The sequence below is a fragment of the Terrapene carolina genome, unplaced genomic scaffold, assembly GCF_002925995.2.
Source record: "Terrapene carolina triunguis isolate 2854851 unplaced genomic scaffold, T_m_triunguis-2.0 Scaffold21, whole genome shotgun sequence".
In the NCBI taxonomy this organism is placed as follows: Eukaryota; Metazoa; Chordata; order Testudines; family Emydidae; genus Terrapene; species Terrapene triunguis.
This window is the reverse complement of record NW_020664372.1, coordinates 26270884-26292627: the sequence shown is the minus strand read 5'-3', so window position 1 is coordinate 26292627 and position 21744 is coordinate 26270884. Positions and strand designations below refer to the sequence as shown.

At 42.5% G+C, this 21744-nt stretch overlaps 1 protein-coding gene across 1 annotated transcript in view; it reads right to left on the bottom strand.

Annotated features, from left to right (window-relative positions):
- Positions 1-15804: 15804 nt before the first annotated feature.
- LOC112102740 (protein-lysine methyltransferase METTL21E-like) overlaps positions 15805-21744 on the bottom strand; it is a 28744-nt gene continuing 22804 nt past the window's right edge. The window contains exons 6-7 of the transcript XR_002907779.2: positions 21441-21548; positions 15805-16779 (exon numbers count right to left, since the gene is read on the bottom strand). The gene's annotated coding sequence lies outside the window, so the exon portion shown is untranslated. The remainder of the gene's footprint in view (positions 16780-21440; positions 21549-21744) is intronic.

The following is a 21744-nucleotide window of genomic DNA, read 5'->3' as shown; positions in this document are numbered from 1 at the left end:
TGCTAGGTGCTTACAAACACAGATCAAAAAGCTAGTCCCTACCATGCAGCTTCAAAGTCTACTCAACGGATTTTCTGTGCTCTTGTTGTAAGTAGATTGACATGGCTTTCTTTATAAAAGCAAACTAAGTAAACTGGGTTGTCTCGTGTCTTAAATCCTGTACTGCAGCTGGGACTGCAGCTGCAGTGTTAGAGTTCATTAAAGAATGTGTTGATTAGTTTAGTTGATTTTAAATCAAATATCTGTACAATGTTTTAGTATCTCTAAGTATGGGGGGAAAGATACTGTTTTTTCAATTTCTTGTTGTGAACGTATTATTTTATATTCATCCTTGACCCATAATCCCACCAGGTTTAGTGTTACCTGCTGCCCAGTGTGGTTAAAAACTCTTGCAGGAAGCCAGGCAACTCTGAATTTCAAGTTATGAAGTTTCTTAATTGTACTGTTTGGAACGGGGCTGAGGGCCGTTGGATTCTCAGACTATAATAGTCAATGGAGTGGTCTTGGTCAGTGGGATAATCAAGTTAACTGTAGAGCCCTGCAGTGGGGCTGGGATCCCGTGGGTCCTGCAGGGCCTGTTGCCATAATAGCGGGAGCAGGTAAAATGTACTTTGTTGCAGGCAGGATTGGGTGGGCAAAAAAAAAAAAAAACCAGACTGCGATAATTTGCAAGAAAATACAATCTCTCATCAATTTGTCATAAATAGAATTTCAGCAATGTAAAGCAAGTTTTTCTTTTTTTATTAAATAAAGGTTTTAATACTTAAATTTAAGCAAGGGATAGAAAGGGATTTGGTGCCTATTATAACTGGAGTTAAAGTATTTTTATGTGCTTTAAGCAAGATTTGTTTTATTTTTTAGTGTTAAAAATTGTGTCTGAATTCCATATATACTTTATCTATATAGATAGATAGATATAAAAAATGTATTTTGGGGGTGGAGTTTGTTTTAGTTCTTAGGATTTGTGGGATCTAAGTTTTTTGCAGGTAGGAGCGAGATGACAATGCTGGAGCAGGTGGGTATAGCAGTGGGTATTGCAGGGTGGGATGGGAGTGGGATTAAAAAAATAGTCTCACGCAGGGCTCTACTTAAGTGCTTTTCTGGATCAGGGACTAAAGGCATCCAAAAATATCTCTAGAGACAAAGACTCAGCATTATGCCTTGATCCTCTATCACAATGGAATGACACAGCGTCAAGACATCATGGCACATATATCACAATAGGACAATGTTTTTACCAGAAGACAAAGTCAGCTGGAATTTCTTCTGGGGCTCCTGTGATAGCACAGCCTCCTATACTTTGCAGGCCAGGCCAAGGCTTATAAAGGCCAGGCCAGGGCTTATAAAGCAGTGCGCAAGCAACCAGGGAGCTTTGTGAACAGGGGCTGCTAACAGGGAGTTTCGCAAGGGAGTTTGGAAGGGAGCAAGAGTCCCTTGCTGTTTTCTTTAAAACTATAATCTAAACTACATTCAAAACATCTCGATTTAAACAAAACCCTTTCATTAACTAGGAGACCATGCAGGCAGAAGCCCAGCAGCAGAGTGGGGGCTATCCAGTTTATTGCGCTGAGTGCAGCATGTATGATTACCTGCCCTGTGGGCGGGTGGCGTATGTGTGCATTCGGTGCAAGGAGCTCCTGGCCCTCAGAGACCGCGTACAGGCTTTGGAGGCCAGGGTGGTGGAACTGGAGGAGCTAAGGGAGGCAGAGAGGTATGTTGATGAGGCTTTCCGGGACACTGTAGAATTGTCCCACCTCCGGTCAGACAGCCCCTGCGCTGTTGAGGAGGACGAAAGGCCCAGGGAAGCTGAGCAGTCAACGGGAGCAGAGGAAACCTTCCCATAGTTGGGACCCTCCTTCCAGATGGTGTTAGGGTATCCTCTCGCACTGAGGTTACCTCTCCGGGGGAGGGAACTCCAGTCACTAGGAAAAGGAAGGTATTAGTAATGGGAGATTCGATCATTAGAAACATAGATAGCTGGATTTGTGATGACCGGGAGAACCGTATGGTGACTTGCCTGCCTGGTGCGAATGTTGCAGATCTCTCGCAGCATCTAGATAGACTTATGTGTAGTGCTGGGGAGGAGCCAGTGGTCGTGGTACATGTAGGTACCAATGACATAGGGAAGGGTAGGAGAGATGTCCTGGAGGCCAAATTTAGGCTGCTAGGGAAGAGACTGAAATCCAGGACCTCTATGGTGGCATTCTCAGAAATGCTCCCAGTTCCATGCACAGGGCCAGGTAGGCAGGCAGAGCTTCAGAGTCTCAATGTGTGGGTGAGACGATGGTGTAGAGAGGAGGGTTTAGATTCATTAGGAATTGGGGAAACTTTTGGGATAGGGAGAGCCTATACAGGAAGGATGGGCTCCACCTAAACCAAAGTGGAACGAGACTGCTGGCACTTAACATTAAAAAGGTTGCAGAGCAGTTTTTAAACTAGGAGATGGGGAAAGCCGACTGCTGCAGAGGAGCATGTGGATCGGACAGAGACTTCTCTTAGAGGAGAGTCTATTGATAGAGATTCTCTAGGTTCTAGTCGGGAGCAGAGGATGGAAGAGGATAATGTAAGGGCCAGATCAGATGAGAAACATTCACATAAAGAATCGGACACATCAGAAAAGGGCAGACAAATAAACAGTGACAAATTTTTAAAGTGCTTGTACACAAATGCTAGAAGACTAAATAATAAGATGGGTGAACTAGAGTGCCTCGTGATAAAGGAGGATATTGATATAATAAGTATCACAGAAACCTGGTGGACTGAGGACAATCAATGGGACACAATCATTCTAGGGTACAAAATATATCAGAAGGACAGAACAGGTTGTGCAGGCAGTGGAGTGGCACTATATGTGGAAGAAAATGTAGAATCAAATGAAGTAAAAATCTTAAGTGAATCCACATATTCCATAGAATCTCTATGGATAGTAATTTCATGCTCTAATAAGAATATAACATTAGGGATCTATTATCGACCACCTGACCAGGACAGTGATAGTGATGATGAAATGCTAAGGGAGATTAGAGAGGCTATCAAAATTAAGAACTCAACAATAGTGGGGGATTTCAATTATCCCCATTTTGACTGGGAACATGTCACCTCAGGACGAAATGCAGAGACAAAATTTCTCAATATTTTAAATGACTGCTTCTTGGAGCAGCTGGTACGGGAACCCACAAGGGAAGAGGCAACTCTAGATTTAGTCCTGAGTGGAGCGCAGCAGCAGGTCCAAGAGGTAACTATAAGAGGACCGCTTGGAAATAGTGACCATAATATAATAACATTTAAAATCCCTGTGGTGGGAAGAACATCTCAACAGCCCAACACTGTGGCATTTAATTTCAAAAAGGGGAACTATGCAAAAATGAGGGGGTTAGTTAAACAGAAATTAAAAGGTACAGTGACTAAAGTGAAATCCCTGCAAGCTGCATGGGCACTTTTTAAAGACACCATAATAGAGGCCCAATTTAAATGTATACCCCAAATTAAGAAACACAGTAAAATAATTTTAAAAAGAGCCACCGTGGCTTAACAACCATGTAAAAGAAGCAGTGAAAGATAAAAAGACTTCCTTTAAAAAGTGGAAGTCAAATCCTAGTGAGATAAATAGAAAGGAGCATAAACACTGCCAAATTAAGTGTAAAAATGTAATAAGAAAAGCCAAAGAGGAGTTTGAAGAATTGAGTTTTTGGCTAGCCAAAGGTAATAACAAAATGTTTTTTAAGTACATCAGAAGCAGGAAGCCTGCTAAACAACCAGTGGGGCCCCTCGATGATCAAGATACAAAAGGAGCGCTTAAAGACGATAAATTCATTGCGGAGAAACTAAACAAATTCTTTGCTTCAGTCTTCACGGCTGAGGATGTTAGGGGGATTCCTAAACCTGAGCTGGCTTTTGTAGGTGACAAATCTGAGGAACTGTCACAGATTGAAGTGTCACTAGAGGAGGTTTTGGAATTAATTGATAAACTTAACATTAACAAGTCACCGGGACTAGATGGCATTCACCCAAGAGTTCTGAAAGAACTCAAATGTGAAGTTGCGGAACTATTAACTAGGGTTTGTAACCTGTCCTTTAAATCGGCTTCTGTACCCAATGACTGGAAGATAGCTAATGTAACGCCAATATTTAAAAAGGGCTCTAGAGGTGATCCCGGCAATTACAGACCGGTAAGTCGAACGTCGGTACTGGGCAAATTAGTCGAAACAATAGTAAAGAATAAAATTGTCAGACACATAGAAGAATATAAATTGTTGGGCAAAAGTCAACATGGTTTCTGTAAAGGGAAATCGTGTCTTACTAATCTATTAGAGTTCTTTGAAGGGATCAACAAACATGTGGACAAAGGGGATCCAGTGGACATAGTGTACTTAGATTTCCAGAAAGCCGTTGACAAGGTCCCTCACCAAAGGCTCTTATGTAAATTAAGGTGTCATGGGATAAAAGGGATGGTCCTTTCATGGATTGAGAACTGGTTAAAAGACAGGGAACAAAGGGTAGGAATTAATGGTAAATTCTCAGAATGGAGAGGGGTAACTAGTGGTGCTCCCCCAGGGTCAGTCCTAGGACCAATCCTATTCAACTTATTCATAAATAATATGGAGAAAGGGGTAAAAAGTGAGGTGGCAAAGTTTGCAGATGATACTAAACTGCTCAAGATAGTTAAGACCAAAGCAGACTGTGATGAACTTCAAAAAGATCTCACAAAACTAAGTGATTGGGCAACAAAATGGCAAATGAAATGTAATGTGGATAAATGTAAAGTAATGCACATTGGAAAAAATAACCCCAACTATACATACAATATGATGGGGGCTAATTTAGCTACAATGAATCAGGAAAAAGATCTTGGAGTCATCGTGGATAGTTCTCTGAAGATGTCCACGCAGTGTGCAGAGGCAGTCAAAAAAGCAAACAGGATGTTAGGAACCATTAAAAAGAGGATAGAGAATAAGACGGAGAATATATTATTGCCCTTATATAAATCAATGGTATGCCCACATCTTGAATACTGTGTACAGATGTGGTCTCCTCATCTCAAAAAAGATATACTGTCTTTAGAAAAGGTTCAGAGAAGGGCAACTAAAATGATTAGGGGTTTGGAGCAGGTCCCATATGAGGAGAGATTAAAGAGGCTAGTACTTTTCAGCTTGGAAAAGAGGAGACTAAGGGGGGATATGATAGAGGTATATAAAATCATGAGTGATGTGGAGAAAGTAGATAAGGAAAAGTTATTTACTTATTCCCATAATACAAGAACTAGGGGTCACCAAATGAAATTAATAGGCAGCAGGTTTAAAACAAATAAAAGGAAGTTCTTCTTCACGCAGCGCACAGTCAACTTGTGGAACTCCTTACCTGAGGAGGTTGTGAAGGCTAGGACTATAACAGTGTTTAAAAGAGAACTGGATAAATTCATGGAGGTTAAGTCAATTAATGGCTCTTAGCCAGGATGGGTAAGAAATGGTGTCCCTAGACTCTGTTTGTCAGAGGGTGGAGATGAATGGCAGGAGAGAGATCACTTGATTACCTGTTAGGTTCACCCCCTCCGGGGCACCTGGCATTGGCCACTGTTGGTAGACAGGATACTGGGCTAGATGGACCTTTGGCCTGACCCAGTACGGCCGTTCTTATGTTCTTACGTTCTTAAAACGTGACCTGGCCTCCTCTGGCTCATCTATGAATCTATAAACCAGAGATGTTTATAATTAGCTTCACCATATGCAATTGATACAATCCTCATTTTGAAAAGGAATGACTCTGTCATACACACAGTAGGTGTTGCTCTAAAGTTGAGAAAGAATCTTGATGTTTCCTGTGTTAGCCAAAGAACCATTAATTATTATTTTTATATGTATTGGAAGATGGGAAGAGATTTCAGATGACTGGAAAGGGGCAAATATAGTGCCAATCTACAAAAAAGGAAATAAGGACAACCCGGGGAATTACAGACCGGTCAGCTTAACTTCTGTACCCGGAAAGATAATGGAGCAAATAATTAAGTGATCAATTTGCAAACATCTAGAAGATAATAAAGTGATAAGTGACAGTCAGAATGGATTTGTCAAGAACAAATCATGTCAAACCAACCTGATAGATTTCTTTGACAGGGTAACAAGCCTTGTGGATAGGAGGGAAGCGGTAGACGTGGTATATCTTGACTTTAGTAAAGCTTTGGATATGGTCTCGCATGACCTTTTCATAAACAAGCTAGAGAAGTGCAACCTAGACGGAGTTACTAGAAGGTGAGTGCAAAACTGGTTGGAAAACCATTCCCAGAGAGTAGTTATCGGTGGTTCACAGTCATGCTGGAAGTACATAACGAGTAGGGTCCCGCAGGAATCAGTTCTGGGTCTCGTTCTCTTCCATATCTTCATCAATTATTTAGATAATGGCATAGAGTATACTTATAAAGTTTGTGGACGACACCAAGCTGGGAGAAGTTGCAAATGCTTTGGAGGATAGGATTATAATTCAAAATGATCTGGACAAACTAGAGAAATGGTCTGAAGTAAACAGGATGAAATTCAATAAGGATAAATGCAAAGTACTCCATTTAGGAAGGAACAATAAGTTGCACACATACAAAATGGGAAATGACTGCCTAGGAAGGAGTACTGCGGAAAGGGATCTGGGGGTCATAAGCTAAATATGGGTCAACAGTGTATCACTGGGATCATTCTGGGATGTATTAGCAGGAGTGTTGTAAGCAAGACACGAGAAGAAATTCTTCCGCTCTACTCCACACTGATTAGGCCTCAACTGAAGTATTGTGTCTAGTTCTGGGTACCACATTTCAGGAAAGATGTGGACAAATTGGAGAAAGTCCAGAGGAGAGCAACAAAAATGATTAAAGGTCTAGAAAACATGACCTGTGAGGGAAGATTGAAAAAATTGGGTTTGTTTAGTATGGAAAAGAGAAGACTGAGAGGGGACGTGATAACAGTTTTCTAGTGCATAAAAAGTTGTTAACCACTGAGGATAGGACAAGAAGCAATGGAATTAAATTAAATTGCAGCAAGGGAGGTTTAGGTTGGACATTAGGAAAAACTTCCTAACTGTCAGGGTGGTTAAGCACCGGAATAAATTGCCTAGGGAGATTGTGGAATCTCCATCATTGGAGATTTTGAAGATCAGGTTAGACATGAATGGTCTAGATCAGGGATCGTCAACCTTTGGCACGCGGCCTGCTAGGGTAAGCACCCTGGCGGGCTGGGCCAATTTGTTTACCTGCCTCGTCCACAGGTTCAGCTGATCACAGCTCCCATTTGCCGCGGCCTGAGGGATGTGCTGGCCCCTGCTTCCCGCCACCCCCATTGGCCTGGAGCAGCAAACCGCAGCCAGTGGGAGCCGAGATCGGCCAAACCTGCGGACGCAGCGGGTAAACAAACTGACCCGGCCCACCAGGGTGCTTACCCTGGCGGGCCGCGTGCCAAAGGTTGACGATCCCTGGTCTAGATAATACTTAGTCCTGCCATGAGTGCAGGGGACTGGACTACATGACCTCTCGAGGTCCCTTCCAGTCCTATGATTGATTCTATGATTGTGGTAGCATATAGAGGAGGCCTCTGCCTAATGTGCTAGGCCCTACACACATACAATGAAAAAACAGTCCCTGCCTCAAAGAGCTTACAATCTAAATAGATGAGAACAGGTAAGTACAACAGACAGAGGAAGGAGCATAGATAACGCACCTCCCTCAGAGGCAGTAGGTAGGTTAGTGGGAGAATTCTCCCGTTGATCTAGCGCTGTCCACCCCCAGGATTAGGTCCGTTTAACTGCATCATTCGGGGGGTGGGGAGGTGATTTTTATGCCAACATAATTTCCTAGTATAGACCAGGCCAATGAGAGGATTAGAATAAGTGTAACATGCTGTGACCACTGCTTACCACCCGCCTAGCCACCTTGTAGGTATCACAGCAGAGGTGAAATTTGAAGGCAGACAGTGTAATGGTCTTGGGCAATCTTAGAAGGAGCTTTTCCCATGTGTAAGGGCCAGTACTGGAGTACACAGGTTTTTTGCATAACACCATTTATCTAGGGGAAAAACACCAACTTTTTCAGTCAGATTAGAAAAATACTGGCAACCACACCATACAAACATGTTATATAATTTTGGGATCATGACCCAGCAGTGGGTTTTGTTATGGAGACAGAGCCAGGGCAAAGTTTAATAGAGCATAACTTAGTTTTATTAGGAGCATGCAGTCTCAACAGGAGCCCATAACAAGCATTTTTCACTCCAGTCCCCCTTACAGTAGACTAAAAAAAAATTTTCACTCCAGTCCCCTGGCAGTAGACTAAAAACAAACTAGGTAAACACTGTATGTGATCCACAGGATGGTTTCTACATAATAAAACGTAGGGAAATTCTTTATAACAAGGCTCAACATATTAAACTGTTAATAAAATCATCTTCCTTTCCCCTTTATAAATAAGGATAATATATTAGTGTAAACATTGACTTCCTTGGGACTGCCCACCTGAGTCAGGTTCAACATATGCACAAGTCTTCACAGGATTAGGGGCTTTAGGTTGTAAAGTCTTTGGGTCAATTCTGGCCGCACCGAAGCTCCTGGGAGTTTCACCACAGATCTCAAGGAGGTCAGGATTTGACCCCTTGGATCAGCCACTTCTGTATTTTTATAATGTCAATCACAGGGCTTGTCTAGACAGAGTAGTGCAAGACAAGCTGGGGTGTAAACCTACAGCATATATTGCGCACTAACTGTCCATGTGGAACCTGCTACCATCCACTAAAAGTTCCCTCGTGTGCTTTGATCTACTCCTGTTTGAAACAGGAGTAGGTTAATGCACACGAGAAAACTTTTAGCACGCAGCCCCTGGGTACACACAGACAGTCAGTTTGCATCAAGCTAGTTGTGCTGTAGATTTACACCCCTGCTTGCCACTCTGTCTACACAAGTCAATAAAACAAATAAATAATACATAAAATAATAATAATTAGTACTAAATAATAGCTGTTAGGGATCTGGAGAGAGAACTTTGTGACACTTTGAAGACTAGAAGGTGGTCTAGGGCTCAGAGTTAAGTGCAGTTTCACTTATAGCACTAAATAATACTTTCTCAACTCTCTTTAAAAGTGAAGGCTATATTTAGATCTGCAAGAAATTGTTGAAAAAGCAAAGAATGGCAACCCTGACAAATGAAATGAACTGCCAAGTAGACTTTCACAAGTGTAATAGCTTATCCTGAAATCTCACAGCTTGCTTTTTTCTAGTAAAAAGCAATTCTCTTTACTAGCTTTCATGACAACTTAGGGACCAGCAACCTTCAAACTGATTTTCCCTTGCAGTGATACTGTTAATTGTAATAATGAGATATCCAAGAATCCAAGCCCTTTTGAAACTGATGTAGTACCTTGTTGTCTATCAAACTAGAACACAATTAAAGGAAGAATTTACTATTTTAAAAGCTATGTGGCAAATTGTCTCATATATATTAAGTCTGTTGAAAATTTCATGCGCAGTTAGGTTTAAAGCTTCCCTGGTGTTTGCAAGACACAGCTGAGGCAGTGAATTTGTGTCCCAGATATAATTATGTGGCATATTGCCAGGAGTTTCCTGATTCTTATAGACCCATAGACTTTAAGACCAGAAGGGACTATCATGATCATCTGATGTGGCCCAGATGTCAAAGCAAGCTATTGATTAGAGGCAGGATGTGATCTTAACTTCTTTAAGAGAAAGTTAATGGTTATTTTTTATTTGATTGAAAATCCAATATGACTTTGATTGAAATGAATAAGTCCTTTGATATTAATTGAGACAAATTTTGGGTTTTTTCCCCCCACGCAGTCCTATTATCCTCTTTTTCTAAGACAACTAGACATGAATATGCGCCAACCTGGGAAATAATTAGCGCTTAAGCCAAGTTTCCCGTGAGCACATGGCATCATCACAAAAACCATCACCCCAACTGGTTTTTGTTGGCATTCTCAGCAGCAGAGGAGCCAAGAATTGAAGGGATAGAAATATAAAACTACTCTTTCAACCCTTATTCCTCCAAGTGAGGGATGAGGAATATTGCAGGGGGAGCATGGGGAACTTGCACTGTCACTTCCCACACTGTGCCTGTCCTATGAGTAAACAAAGGACAAAACATTCCAGAGGTAATAATCTGACCCCTTCCTCAGCTGTGAAAGTTCACTACAATAATAAAAAAGGGAGGGGGGAGAATGCAATTCAGAGGTATGCTCCATAATCTCACACACACGCTGATAAAACATCACCTTTTCTTAAACTTTAAACGCACTCCCTGTGTTACTTTACAGCTTTGGCTCCTCCTTGTAGCACTGGAAGTTCCTTTACATCAAGTACCTTTACCAAGACATTAAACTGGGCGCAGGTCATGGGATTCCTACATGTCATATTTCCCCATCACCACACTCCTTGGAAATTCCCTTAAGAGGAAATCCTGGGGATGGCACTAGTGACTTGGATGCTATAAGGGCTGCGCCTGTATCGCTGAAGTCAATGAAAGTTTTGCCATTGAATTCAGGAGATTCAAGATCAGAATCCATCCATAGCACCTCCCAAGTAGTAGCATCAGTCAGATGCTGACAGTTTCATTGTATCTGTTCCTGCTGGTGTCATGATATACAGGTCATCTTAAACAAGATTCCGAACCCCCCTCTTCTGGCCTTCAAACAATACCCCAACCTCACCAAGCTCATCTTCAGAAGCCAACTCCCCACAGACCAGGACCCACCAACTCTATGCAGCGCCAGACTCTGCCAGAACAGAGGCAACACCTGTAGACATATTTCTGCTGCTACAATGTCAAATATCCCCCCAAACACACCTTTCAAGATCCATGGGGCCTACATATGCTTATAGCATGCAGTGTACCTCATCCAGTGCACTAAATGCCCCAATAACAACTATGTGGGTGAAACCAATCGCTATGGTCACAAATGAACTCACACAGAAAAATTATAAAAGAGAAAAAACACCATATCACCTGTGGGCAAACACGTTTCACAAAATGATCACTCCATATCTGACATCGCAGTCCTCATCCTCATAGGAAACCTGGACAATACTTTCAAAAGATGAGCCTGGGAGCTTAAATTCATAATTTTGCTAGATATTGAAAAATCCTGGTCTTAATAAAGACTGCATTTGTGGTCTATTACAGCAATCTGTAACCCACTAACTCCCCTCACCCCTGTTTTTTTCCTATGGCTGCAGAGGTGTTAATAGGCCACTTCACCTTAAGAACAGCCATACTGGGTCAGACTAATGGTCCATCTAGTCCAGTATTCCATCTTCCGATAGCAGCCAATGCCCAATGCCCCAGAGAGAATGAACAGAAAAGGGCAAATATTGCATGATCCATCCCATGTTGACAGTATCTGGCAGTCAGAGGCTTAGGAACACACAGAGCATGGGGTTGCATCCCTAACCATCTTGACTAATAGCCATTGATGGACCATGAACTTATCTCATTCTTTTTTGAACCCAGTTATAGTTTGGGCCTTCACAACATCCCCTGGCAATGAGTTTCACAGGTTGACTGCACACTGTGTGAAGAACTACTTCCTTTAATTTGTTTTAAACTTGCTGCTAATTTCACTGGGTGATCCCTGGTTCTTATGTTATGTGAAGGGGTAAATAACACTTCCTTATTCACTTTCTCCACACCATTCATGATTTTATAGACCTCTATCATATCCCCCTTAGTCGTCTCTTTTCTAAGATGAACAGTCCCAGTCTTTTAAATCTCTCCTCCGATGGAAGCTGTTCCATATTCCTAATCATTTTTTGTAATCCTTCTCTGTACTTTTTCCATTTCTAATGTTTCTTTTTTCAGACATGGGTGACCAGAACTGCACACAGTATTCAAGGTGTGGGTAAGCCATAGATTTACAAAGTGGCATAATGATGTTTACTATCTTCTTATATATCCCCTTCCTAATGGTTCCTAACACTGTTTGCTTTTTTTGATTGCCACCATACACTGAGCAGATGTTTTCAGAGAACTATCAACAATGACTCCAAGATCTCTTTCTTGAAAGGTAACAGCTAATTTAAATCCTATCAGATTGTACGTATCATTGTGATTATGTTTTCCAATGTGCATTACTTTGCAGTTATCAGTGCTCAGTTTCATCTGCCATTTTGTTGCCCAATCACTTGGTTTTGGGAGATCCCTTTGTAACTCTTAGTAATGTCCAAATCAGACTGCAATCTTAAATAATTTTGAATCGTCTGCAAATTTTGCCACCTCACTGTTTACCCCATTTTTCTAGATCATTTATCAATATGTGGGACAGAACCGGTCCCAGTACAAACGCCTGAGGGATCCCACTATTTATGGCTCTCCATTGTGAAAACTAACCATTTATTCCTACCCCTTTGCCCCCCTGTCTTGTAACCAGTTATTGATCCATGAGAGGACCTTCCCTCTTATCCCATGACTGCTTACTTTGCTTATGAGCCTTTAGTGAGGGATCTTGTCAAAGGCTTTCTGAAAGTCCAAGTACACTATACCACTGGATCATCCTTGTGCACATGTTTGTTGCCCCCACAAAGAACTCTAATAGACCTGGAATGGTCCCTTAGAATTTGTGTTAACTACTTATGATAAGCAATCTGCTCCACCTTGTATTTAGCTGTGACACTGGGAGTACCTTTCCCAACCCTGAAGAGCTGAGTGTAGCTTGAAACCTTGTTTCTCTCATCCACACAAGTTGGTTCAATAAAAGATAGTACCTCGCTCACCTTAAACAAGAAGCATTTAGTAAGGAAAACAATTACAAACTATAAACCTGAAGAAACGGGCTTCACCTCGATTGCTTACCAGGGACCACACTCTGTGTATATATAGCACACAGAGACAGCTACCAGTAAATACTGTGGACACAGTAGGTGCAGAGTGGGTAAGTGATAGCCCCATTCCTTTACTGCATCTGGGAGCGCTCTGCAGGGAGAAGGAGAGGTAGAAAGGAGCGAGACCAAGCCTTCGTTAGTCTCACTGTTCTTTCTTTCTCCATCACACACTGAATTCAATCTCACTCTCCCCTCCAGATTGCCAGGCATAGTCAAATTGTCATACGATCAGAAAACAGCCTAGCTTCTCAATATATTGGCTTGTCTGGATCGCTACCTAGTTGAACCATTTTGTTTTTCATTTGGGACTCTCTATTTTGTTCAAACCCTTCTTTTGCTAGATGATTTTTTTACTCTCTCAAATATAACACACGCTATAAGTGCCATATTTTGAAAGTCCCAGAACTCATATGGGAGGAAAAAATGATGGCAAATTCCTTGGGCTTTTTCCATTGCCAACAATGATTAGGGTGGGTATGGCATGCCCCAGAATACTCACCCAATCTGAGCATTGCCTCGCCCTATGCAGTGCCTCATTTTGTATCCTTTTAACTATAGAGATGGTCACAACATTTTTGAATGAAAAGGAGCGTTCAATAAAAACAAGACTTTTTTTAAATAAAGAATTTTTGTAGAGCTCTGCTTAACAACCTCCCCTCCACATTTCACCTTCAGTATGGACATTAGCGCTTGCCTCACATCTTTCCTCATTCTCAGCTTTTCTCTCCCCTCCTTAGTCAGCCAATCACTTCTCTGCCACCCCTCCTTTGACCTCCTTCACTAGGGAAAGCATGTTAGGCGTATAGCTGCCAATTCAGCAAAATGTTTAAGCACCTGCTCAAGTCCATCACCATTAGGAAACATTTAAGCACCTGCCCAAAGTTAACCACGTAGGTAAGTGCTTGGCTGAATAGAGATAGACTGGTGAATTGAAGCTAGAGCACTTGTATCAACTGTGCCTACAAACGATGTTCACACTGGCTGATAGACAACATGGAAAGGCTCTAGTAAATCTCTTTGGGCTTGTCTTCACTACCGTGCTACATCGGGTGAAGACGCGCACCGTCAATGGGAGAGCGCTCTCCCATCAATGTAATTACTTCACCTCAACAAGAGACAGAAGCTATGTCGGTTAGAAAGCATCTCCCGCTGACATAGCATGGTGTAAACACCACTTTAAGGTGATATAACTTACGTCGCTCAGGGGGGTGGTTTTTTCACACCCCTGAGTGATGCAAGTTACATCGACTTACACAGTAGCATAGACAAGCCCTAAGTTGCAAATGCTGCTTCCCTAATAACCATCTCATTTTAGATATAATTCATTTGGACATATGGACTGTAAGGCATACATCATTATTCCTGCAGCACAAGAGAAAGACTGGCCATCTCCGAAAGCTGATAGAGGAAGAGTCGTGGCCACGCAGTGTGTGTACACAATGTATTCATTGAAATAATCAGAAATAAGACATGAACAGGGAATGTTATATATTCGTTAAGCCATGATAACACCAACCATGTATACAGTGTTTTACATGCTCAGAGCACTAACTAATCCTTACAACTATCCTATGAACTAGATAAGTATCATTATTCCCAATTCACAGAGGGGAAAACCAAGGCAGAGAAATTAAGCAAGTTGCCCAAGGCCATAGAAGTCAGTGTCATCAGTGGAAATCAGGCTTCCAGTGCAGTGTGCAGACCACTCAACCACTCTAAAATCAGTGTTTAGTCCTTTCTTTACAAGATTTTTTAATTCTTTGAATTGGCATCAGGCAGTCCTTTTGCATTTCTTTTTCTATTTAATATATGCTCATAGCTGAATAAGATGCAGGACTATTTTTAGCATGGCTATTTGGAAAGTGTTATGGCTTTCTAAGCAGCAAATATGTTAAATATTATCATTACATCTCCTATTGATTTGAGCAATTAGTTTAAACTATCATATGAGTTGAGACTACCCTTTTCTTTTTTTAATGTGGAAAACAATTCATTAATCTTTATTGATCCTGCTCCAAAGAGAATGTCTCAAGAGAAAATGGCTGTGGCTCTTAGGCAATAAAGGAAGGGGATTTCAGGTAGAAAGTACTGGAGTTAGAAACTACAATCAAAGAGTTGGGCTGTTTGGTATCCATCTGTCTGAGTTAATACTGACATTATAAGGAGACTAAAGGAACTGTACAATAAAGTGTCATCTCTTCATTACAAATTTCTATTTACAATTCAAACATTTAAATAGTTTCAACACAACCGGATACTATTTTTTTTCAGTCCTGCCAACCCCAAGTGTTCAAAAATAATGACTCAGGCCCCCAAAATTATGAGATTTTTTTTTAATTACACATTTTGGATTCTTTTTATTTGCCTTCTAGTTTCCAAGGTTGCACTGGATCATATGTTCAAGCCTTTGTCTGCAACCATGAGCGTTAGACCTTTACTTTTTTAAAAAAAACTGAAAGTTGAGATTCTCACAAAACAACTTGATTCCAAGAGCTGGGATCTTAACACCAAACATCACAAGGCTCTCGATCTATTTGCAAGAGTTGGCAACATTCTTTTTCTTCAACATATTGTGCTTTGTGCTAGTGGGGTGGCTAGATTCAGGTTCTCTCCTCAGAGGTACTAGCTTCTCTGGTGGCATAGCCCGCAAAAGCACTGCCTCATTTTGAGGGATGTGACTCATTTTATTCTTGAAGTTTCCTACAGCCTGTGTGCAGCAGCTGCTTCTGTGGTGTACGGATGTGAGACGTGACTGCAGAGACCAAAGGTCATCCTCCCTTTAGAAAAGTGGGGCTCTAGGCTGCAGGGGGGCAGAACAGACAGTGCTAGCTGAAACTTACAGCAGGCTCTCTGTTGCATTATGTGATATTTCGATAATTGTTTCCTTGTTAAATGCAAGCTCTCCGTGCACACAAACCATACAGATCGATGTGCAACCCATCACTTTTATTGTTAAAAATGATTTGTAACCAGAAACGCAGAATCACGAAAGAGGGTCTATAGGAAGAGTTATTTACACTAAATGAATCTCACAGCATTTTAAGTTTCTTATGTGAATAACTGTCTCTCTTTGTGTGTGCGCATTCCTCCTTGTGGGTTACTATTCATACAGCCCAGACAAAACAATCAGACTATAACTACTAAACATATGGGTGGAACAGAGGGAGGGACTGGTGAACAAACCAGCAATGCAGGAATTGCTGAGAAGTATCAAGGTGGGAATTGTAGTACAACTCTGCAGTAAGCAGACATTTTAGAGATAGGGAAACTGAGGCAGGGGTGAAATCCCTTGACCAAGACCTCCCACCGAGTCAGTGATACAGCCAGGACTGCAATCCTAGAGCTCTCAACTCCCAGCTCTGTGTTCATCCCTGCAGACTAGGCTGCTTCTCTTCGGGGATTTGATGTGTGGTACTGAAAACGGGTTGTTGGATTATGTCTTTCAGATGTCAGAGCTCATTTTTAAAGCATTGTTGGTTTCTGCAGAGTTAACATCAACACATACTAATCAGCAACTAGAGCACTGGTTTTCCAAACTACATGGTGGTGCTCACTGCGCACTAGAGATCAACCCAAAACAAAACACTTCCTGTTTTTGATTTTGAAGAAGATTGGGTTAGCCAACAAGATGCTAAGAGCATGTGATATTATTTCAACTATGAGGAGAGTGGGAGGTTTCTGAAAACTCAGTAATTATTGCAACCTCTTTCTGGCCTCCTTGAAACCTATGTTGCCCTCCTCCAGTCTATGTCAATCACAGCTGCTGAGATCACCTTCCTTGCCTGCTTCTCTGATCATGTCACTTCTCTCTTTGAAGCTCTCCTCCAGTACAAGTCCAAGCTACTTGCCTTCACAATGCCCCTCTCCCTGCTCTTTATCCACTCTTGCTTATTACCACATTGCCAATCTGAAGTGCAGATTCACCTGCAAGAGAAGGAAAAAAAGTAAGGTTTCAGCTAAGGCCTCTTCACATCCCTTTCTTTGGGGCTGGCTCGGTTTTCAAAAACCAAACTCAAAACCAGAACTAAACAACTCAAACTACTGGGTACTAACCACCTTAGGCCTTTCCAGCTGCAGCCAGCTGGGAGGAGCAAGGACACAGCCTTCCCCTCTCATAGCCTCCTTCGTACCAGTTACCTTTCCTTTTATAACCTAGTCTAGGATCTGCCACATGACAGGTCCAAACCCAGCAGCTCTTTACATGCGAGAATGTCTATACACTTCGTTGTAGTCACCCACAGGCCCTCCAGTAATAATGCCAGTCCTGACCATGTCCCATTTGTCTGCTTTTTCCTAAAGATGTCTCTATGTCTTTTCATGCTATTGCTTGTGCCTGGGACACCCTCCCTGAATGGAACTGTAAATTTCCCTGTCCTCCTTCAAATCCCTCCTTGAGTCTCACTTCAAATGAGTAAGTAGCAGGACAGAGGGGAATAGACAATATTTAAATGTAACCAATGCTGATTGTGACTCAAACTGTCCCCTGTATTGGAACTCCATCTGGCACAGCGAGGAGTGGTGTCAGGGAGCAGGTCCCAGGCGCAAATTAGAGCCGCTGAGATTCTGACGAGTATAAACTCCATTCCACCACATACCGTCCCTGCAGGCTTCCTCCCTTTCCCTTCATCACAGGTGGGGGGATGGGTGGTTAGAGCAGGAGGCCTGTATGCCACCTCCCACAGCTTTAGGCCAGAAGAGAAAGCTCCCCTCCCTCCCCCTGCGCAAGGGGAATTCTCCACTGGCCACTTCCAGCCAAAATACCACCCCTTTGTGCTGTGTGAGTGGTACAAAGGAGCTGTAGCAGACCAGAGACTTTGGCCCTGTGTGTTGTCTCTCTCACTCCCTTTTCCTATGTTGCTTGCCTTAGGTTGTAAGCTCGTTGGGGCAAGGGCTGTGCCTTCCTGTGGGACTGCAGAGCACCCGTTATAGGTGCTACCAGAATACAGATAATCAATAATAAATTTAAGGAGCTTCATAAGCACCCGTGGCTGCTGTGTCTCAACATGTTCAGCATCTTCTCACCCCCTCTTAGAGTTTGAATAATTGAAGTCAATGGCACTGCTCATGTGCTTAAGTGCTTTGCTGGATCAGAGCCAGCTTGCTTAGTACCTCCCAGGATCAGAGCAATGAGTGGGCAAAACAGTCCTTTCCCAGGAGCAGTGTGGGTTTGTACTGCTCATTCTGTACGTGGTACATGCAAGAGAGCTACAATTCAGGCAGCAGAGGAGAATTTTGGCCTTATTTCAGTTGACACAAGAGGAAAATTTTAGAAGTCTAAGGAATGTGTGTTTACAGGCTATGAGGGGCACTTAGCCAGGAAGGCAAAAGAAAAAAAAACCCACTTGTTAGAGGATTGCTGAAGGATCAGACATTTTTCTATTACATTTAACATTTTGCTTATTTTTAAATTATGGCTATTTGGTATGCCTCTATCAGGGCAGCTATCTACTAGCTAATTCAAGCACGCAACTATGCTTCAAGAATATCCCAAGCTGCTTCCAGTTCCTGGCCAATGAATCTTACTGACATAGAGGTTTGCTGCAGGGAAGGGAAAGATGATATTCCAGCGAGATAACAGGTGTCGTGCTCATGAGGAGGTAAGCTTTCAGGAGCCAGAGACTCAAACCCTCAACCTAGGCCCTTGGGGATCAAGTTCCCTACATCGGAGGCCAGCTGAAAGACATTCTGCTTTGGGAGAGGAGGAGAGTCACAAGAAGAAACCTCAGACAGCAGTTGTGTGGAGCAACTCCACCTCCACCGTGTAAAAATGAAAAACCAGGGGTTAATTTCTCCTCTCTTCAGCCACTCACAGCATGGTTGATGCTCACTTTATACAGAAGGGGGCTGTGGGTAGTGGACTCCTACACTTTTTGCTTAAAATAATTCCTGTGAATGCCATATATTTGTAATCGTAGCTTATTGTGTTTGTTTGTACCCCACGGTTTTCACACCAGTTACTTATAAAGTCACAGAGCAGCTCCGTTTTTAAGCTGTTTTTATTGTGTATTATTTATTAAGAGTCGCTTATTTTTGTAGAGCTATGGTGACCTCCAGTGGCCAGTCAGAGTGATCACAGCCCTTTGGTTCATAATGCTATTTTGGGAGTGGTAATCAAATCCCTGATTATTATTTAAGTGTGACATGCTGATTTGGAATGGGAGACAGGCAAGTCATCCATGGACCTTTGGAGCAACATCAAAGCTGAAATGCTATCTATATTATCTCCAAACTAAGGAGGGAGACCTGAGTTTACAGAACCCATTCTTCAGCCATTTCTTTAGCAAGTACGCTTAAATTAAGTAAAGCTGATAACTAGGGCCCTACCAAATTCACAGCTGTGAAACACGTCACAGATCGTGAAAACGGGTCTCTCCCGTGAAATCTGGTCTTTTCTCTACTTTTACCCTATACTATTCAGATTTCATGGGAGAGACTAGCATTGCTCAAACTGGGGGTCCTGACCCAAAAGGAGGTTGCGGGGGGGAATTGCAAGGTTGTTGTGGGGGGGTGTGGTATTGCCACCCTTACTTCTGCACTGCCTTCAGAGCTGGATGGCTGGAGAGTGGCACCCGCTGGCAGCAGCGCAGAAGTAAGAGTGGCAATACCATACTATCCTTACTTCTGCGCTGCTGCTGACAATGGCGCTGCCTTGAGAGCTGGGCTCCGAGCCAGCAGCAGCCGCTCTCTCCAGCCACCCATCTCTTAAGGCAACAGCACAGAAGTAAAGGTAGCAGTACCCCAAACCCCTCCCAATAACCTTGTGACCCCCCCAACAACCTCCTTTTGGGTCAGGACCCCTACAATTACAACACCATGACATTTCAGATTCAAATAACTGAAATCAAGAAATTTGTGATTTTTTAAATCCTATGACCATGAAATTGATGGAAAGGGACCGTGAATTGGGTAGGGTCCTGCTGATAACACATCTTTCTATAAATCTCCCTAACAGAATCTCTTCGTTTAGACCTCACAATTTTCATTTCCCTTCATCACAAAAAAGCCTGGCAAGATAAAAGGTAAAAAAAGTTTAAAAACGTGAAAGCAAGAATCTACATGGAAACCAGCTTTTCCATTTTCAATTTCAAGGAAAGGGTTAAGAGTGGAAAGAGCTAATATATGGCTGAGGGGAAAAAAAGTAGAAATTGTTTCCCTAGAACAAACAAACAAACAGTATTCTGGACTTCAAGAAGTCCAGGATATAATAACCACAAAATATCTTTGGGGCCGGTAGATCAAATTTATTCCAGGTGGTAACCCTTCCATGTCTGAAAGTTGCAGATCCTCCTGGGGAGAATGAAATGTTCTATTCTTTACATACACACACCCATTAGACCACAATAGCAGCCCTCCATTCCATTAACCCTTACCTATCCACTCCCCCCTCCTCCCCACTATCACCCCAAATTGGCTTTACAATGGAGTTACTTTCTTATCTGTTATCGGGTTTTGTACAGGCACCCATCACTGTGGTTTGTGAGCACTGCAGATACTTTAGTTATCGTATTCAAGGTTGCAAGGTAGATGAGAGGACTGACAATCTCAGTAATATTACTGTTGAGGTGCTAGGTTTGGGCTTAAACTGAAGAGCAAGTAATCTTGTGATGGGGAAGGGAAGGTCCTGCGGGGCTGTGTGGGCTTGTTTCATTCAAATTGTTGTTCTGCACAAAAGGCCCATTTTTACTCTTCCCTTTGTGACAGGTTACCACAAACATACACTACCCACTGATCACCAGAGCTTTATCAGTACAAGGCAGCGTACAGACTGTAGCCACTGCTCTCACCTCTGGGACAAACTGGTCCGACTGGGAAGAGCCCCAAAAATGTTTTCCTCATCTAATCGACATTCAGTCAAGCTGGAAAGAACTCACCCCACATTAGGATGTGTAAAGGATTCCTGTGAAAGTGCTTTACCAAGGTGCTCTGTTGTACATTTGGGAAACTGAGATACAGTGAGGTTAAGTGACTGGCCTAAGGCCATACCGTAAGTCTGTGGCACAGCTCGGGGGAAATCCAAGCTCTCTTGCCTCCCAACCTCACAGTCAACCCAAGACCAGAGCTGCCCCAGAATGAATAAAATGCTAAGGGAATGGTGACAGTCTGACAGTGCTAGACTCAAGTCCACAGAACAGGTACATCAAATCGATAGCCTAGATGGGTCAAATTAACTCCCCACAATCCTGATTGGGCTTCTCTCTCTCCTTTCTCTGATTCTCTGGAGCAGGGCAGAGATTCAATGGGGAGGATGCTGGATTTGACGGGGGAGGTGGAAACAAGGCACAGAAAGCTGAAACAAATGTTGAAGGAGCTCAGAGTGATGTTGTCACACTGACGATTTGGACCCACTGGAATTTAGTTTGCAGGCTGACAGTTTACATGTTTAGGCTGGTCTCTGTTCTTGACAGCAGGGTGGTGTCAGCCAGTTCCTGTGTTTGGTGCAGGTGTGAGGACAATAGTTAGAGGCTCTGAACAGAAAATTCTTTACTCTGGACTAGACTGAGTACATTGCAACTACCCCTCATAAATTAATATCCACTCATAAGGGACAGAGGTGAGGTTATAGTTGCTGTATCTTCTGTTCTTACCAGAAACAGAATGTTCAAATGTCTCCTCAAAACCATGAGAGGCCACTGAACTTCCATTCAGTGGCTTGCTTCAGAGAGTACAGTCACAAGAGGCCTTGATGCCATAATCTAAAAAAAGGAAGGGAAAGAGACATTAAACTGAGTTTTAGTTTTCCTTATTTAAACTTTTTCCTGCCCCTGTTATTCAGTTCCTTGTGACCACTTTGTGGCCTACCTGAGTTCAGCAAATTTGTTTATGTAACCAAGCTACTAAATAAAATGGTGCTGTTTTAAACCACTCCACTTTAATTTCCTTATTATTGCT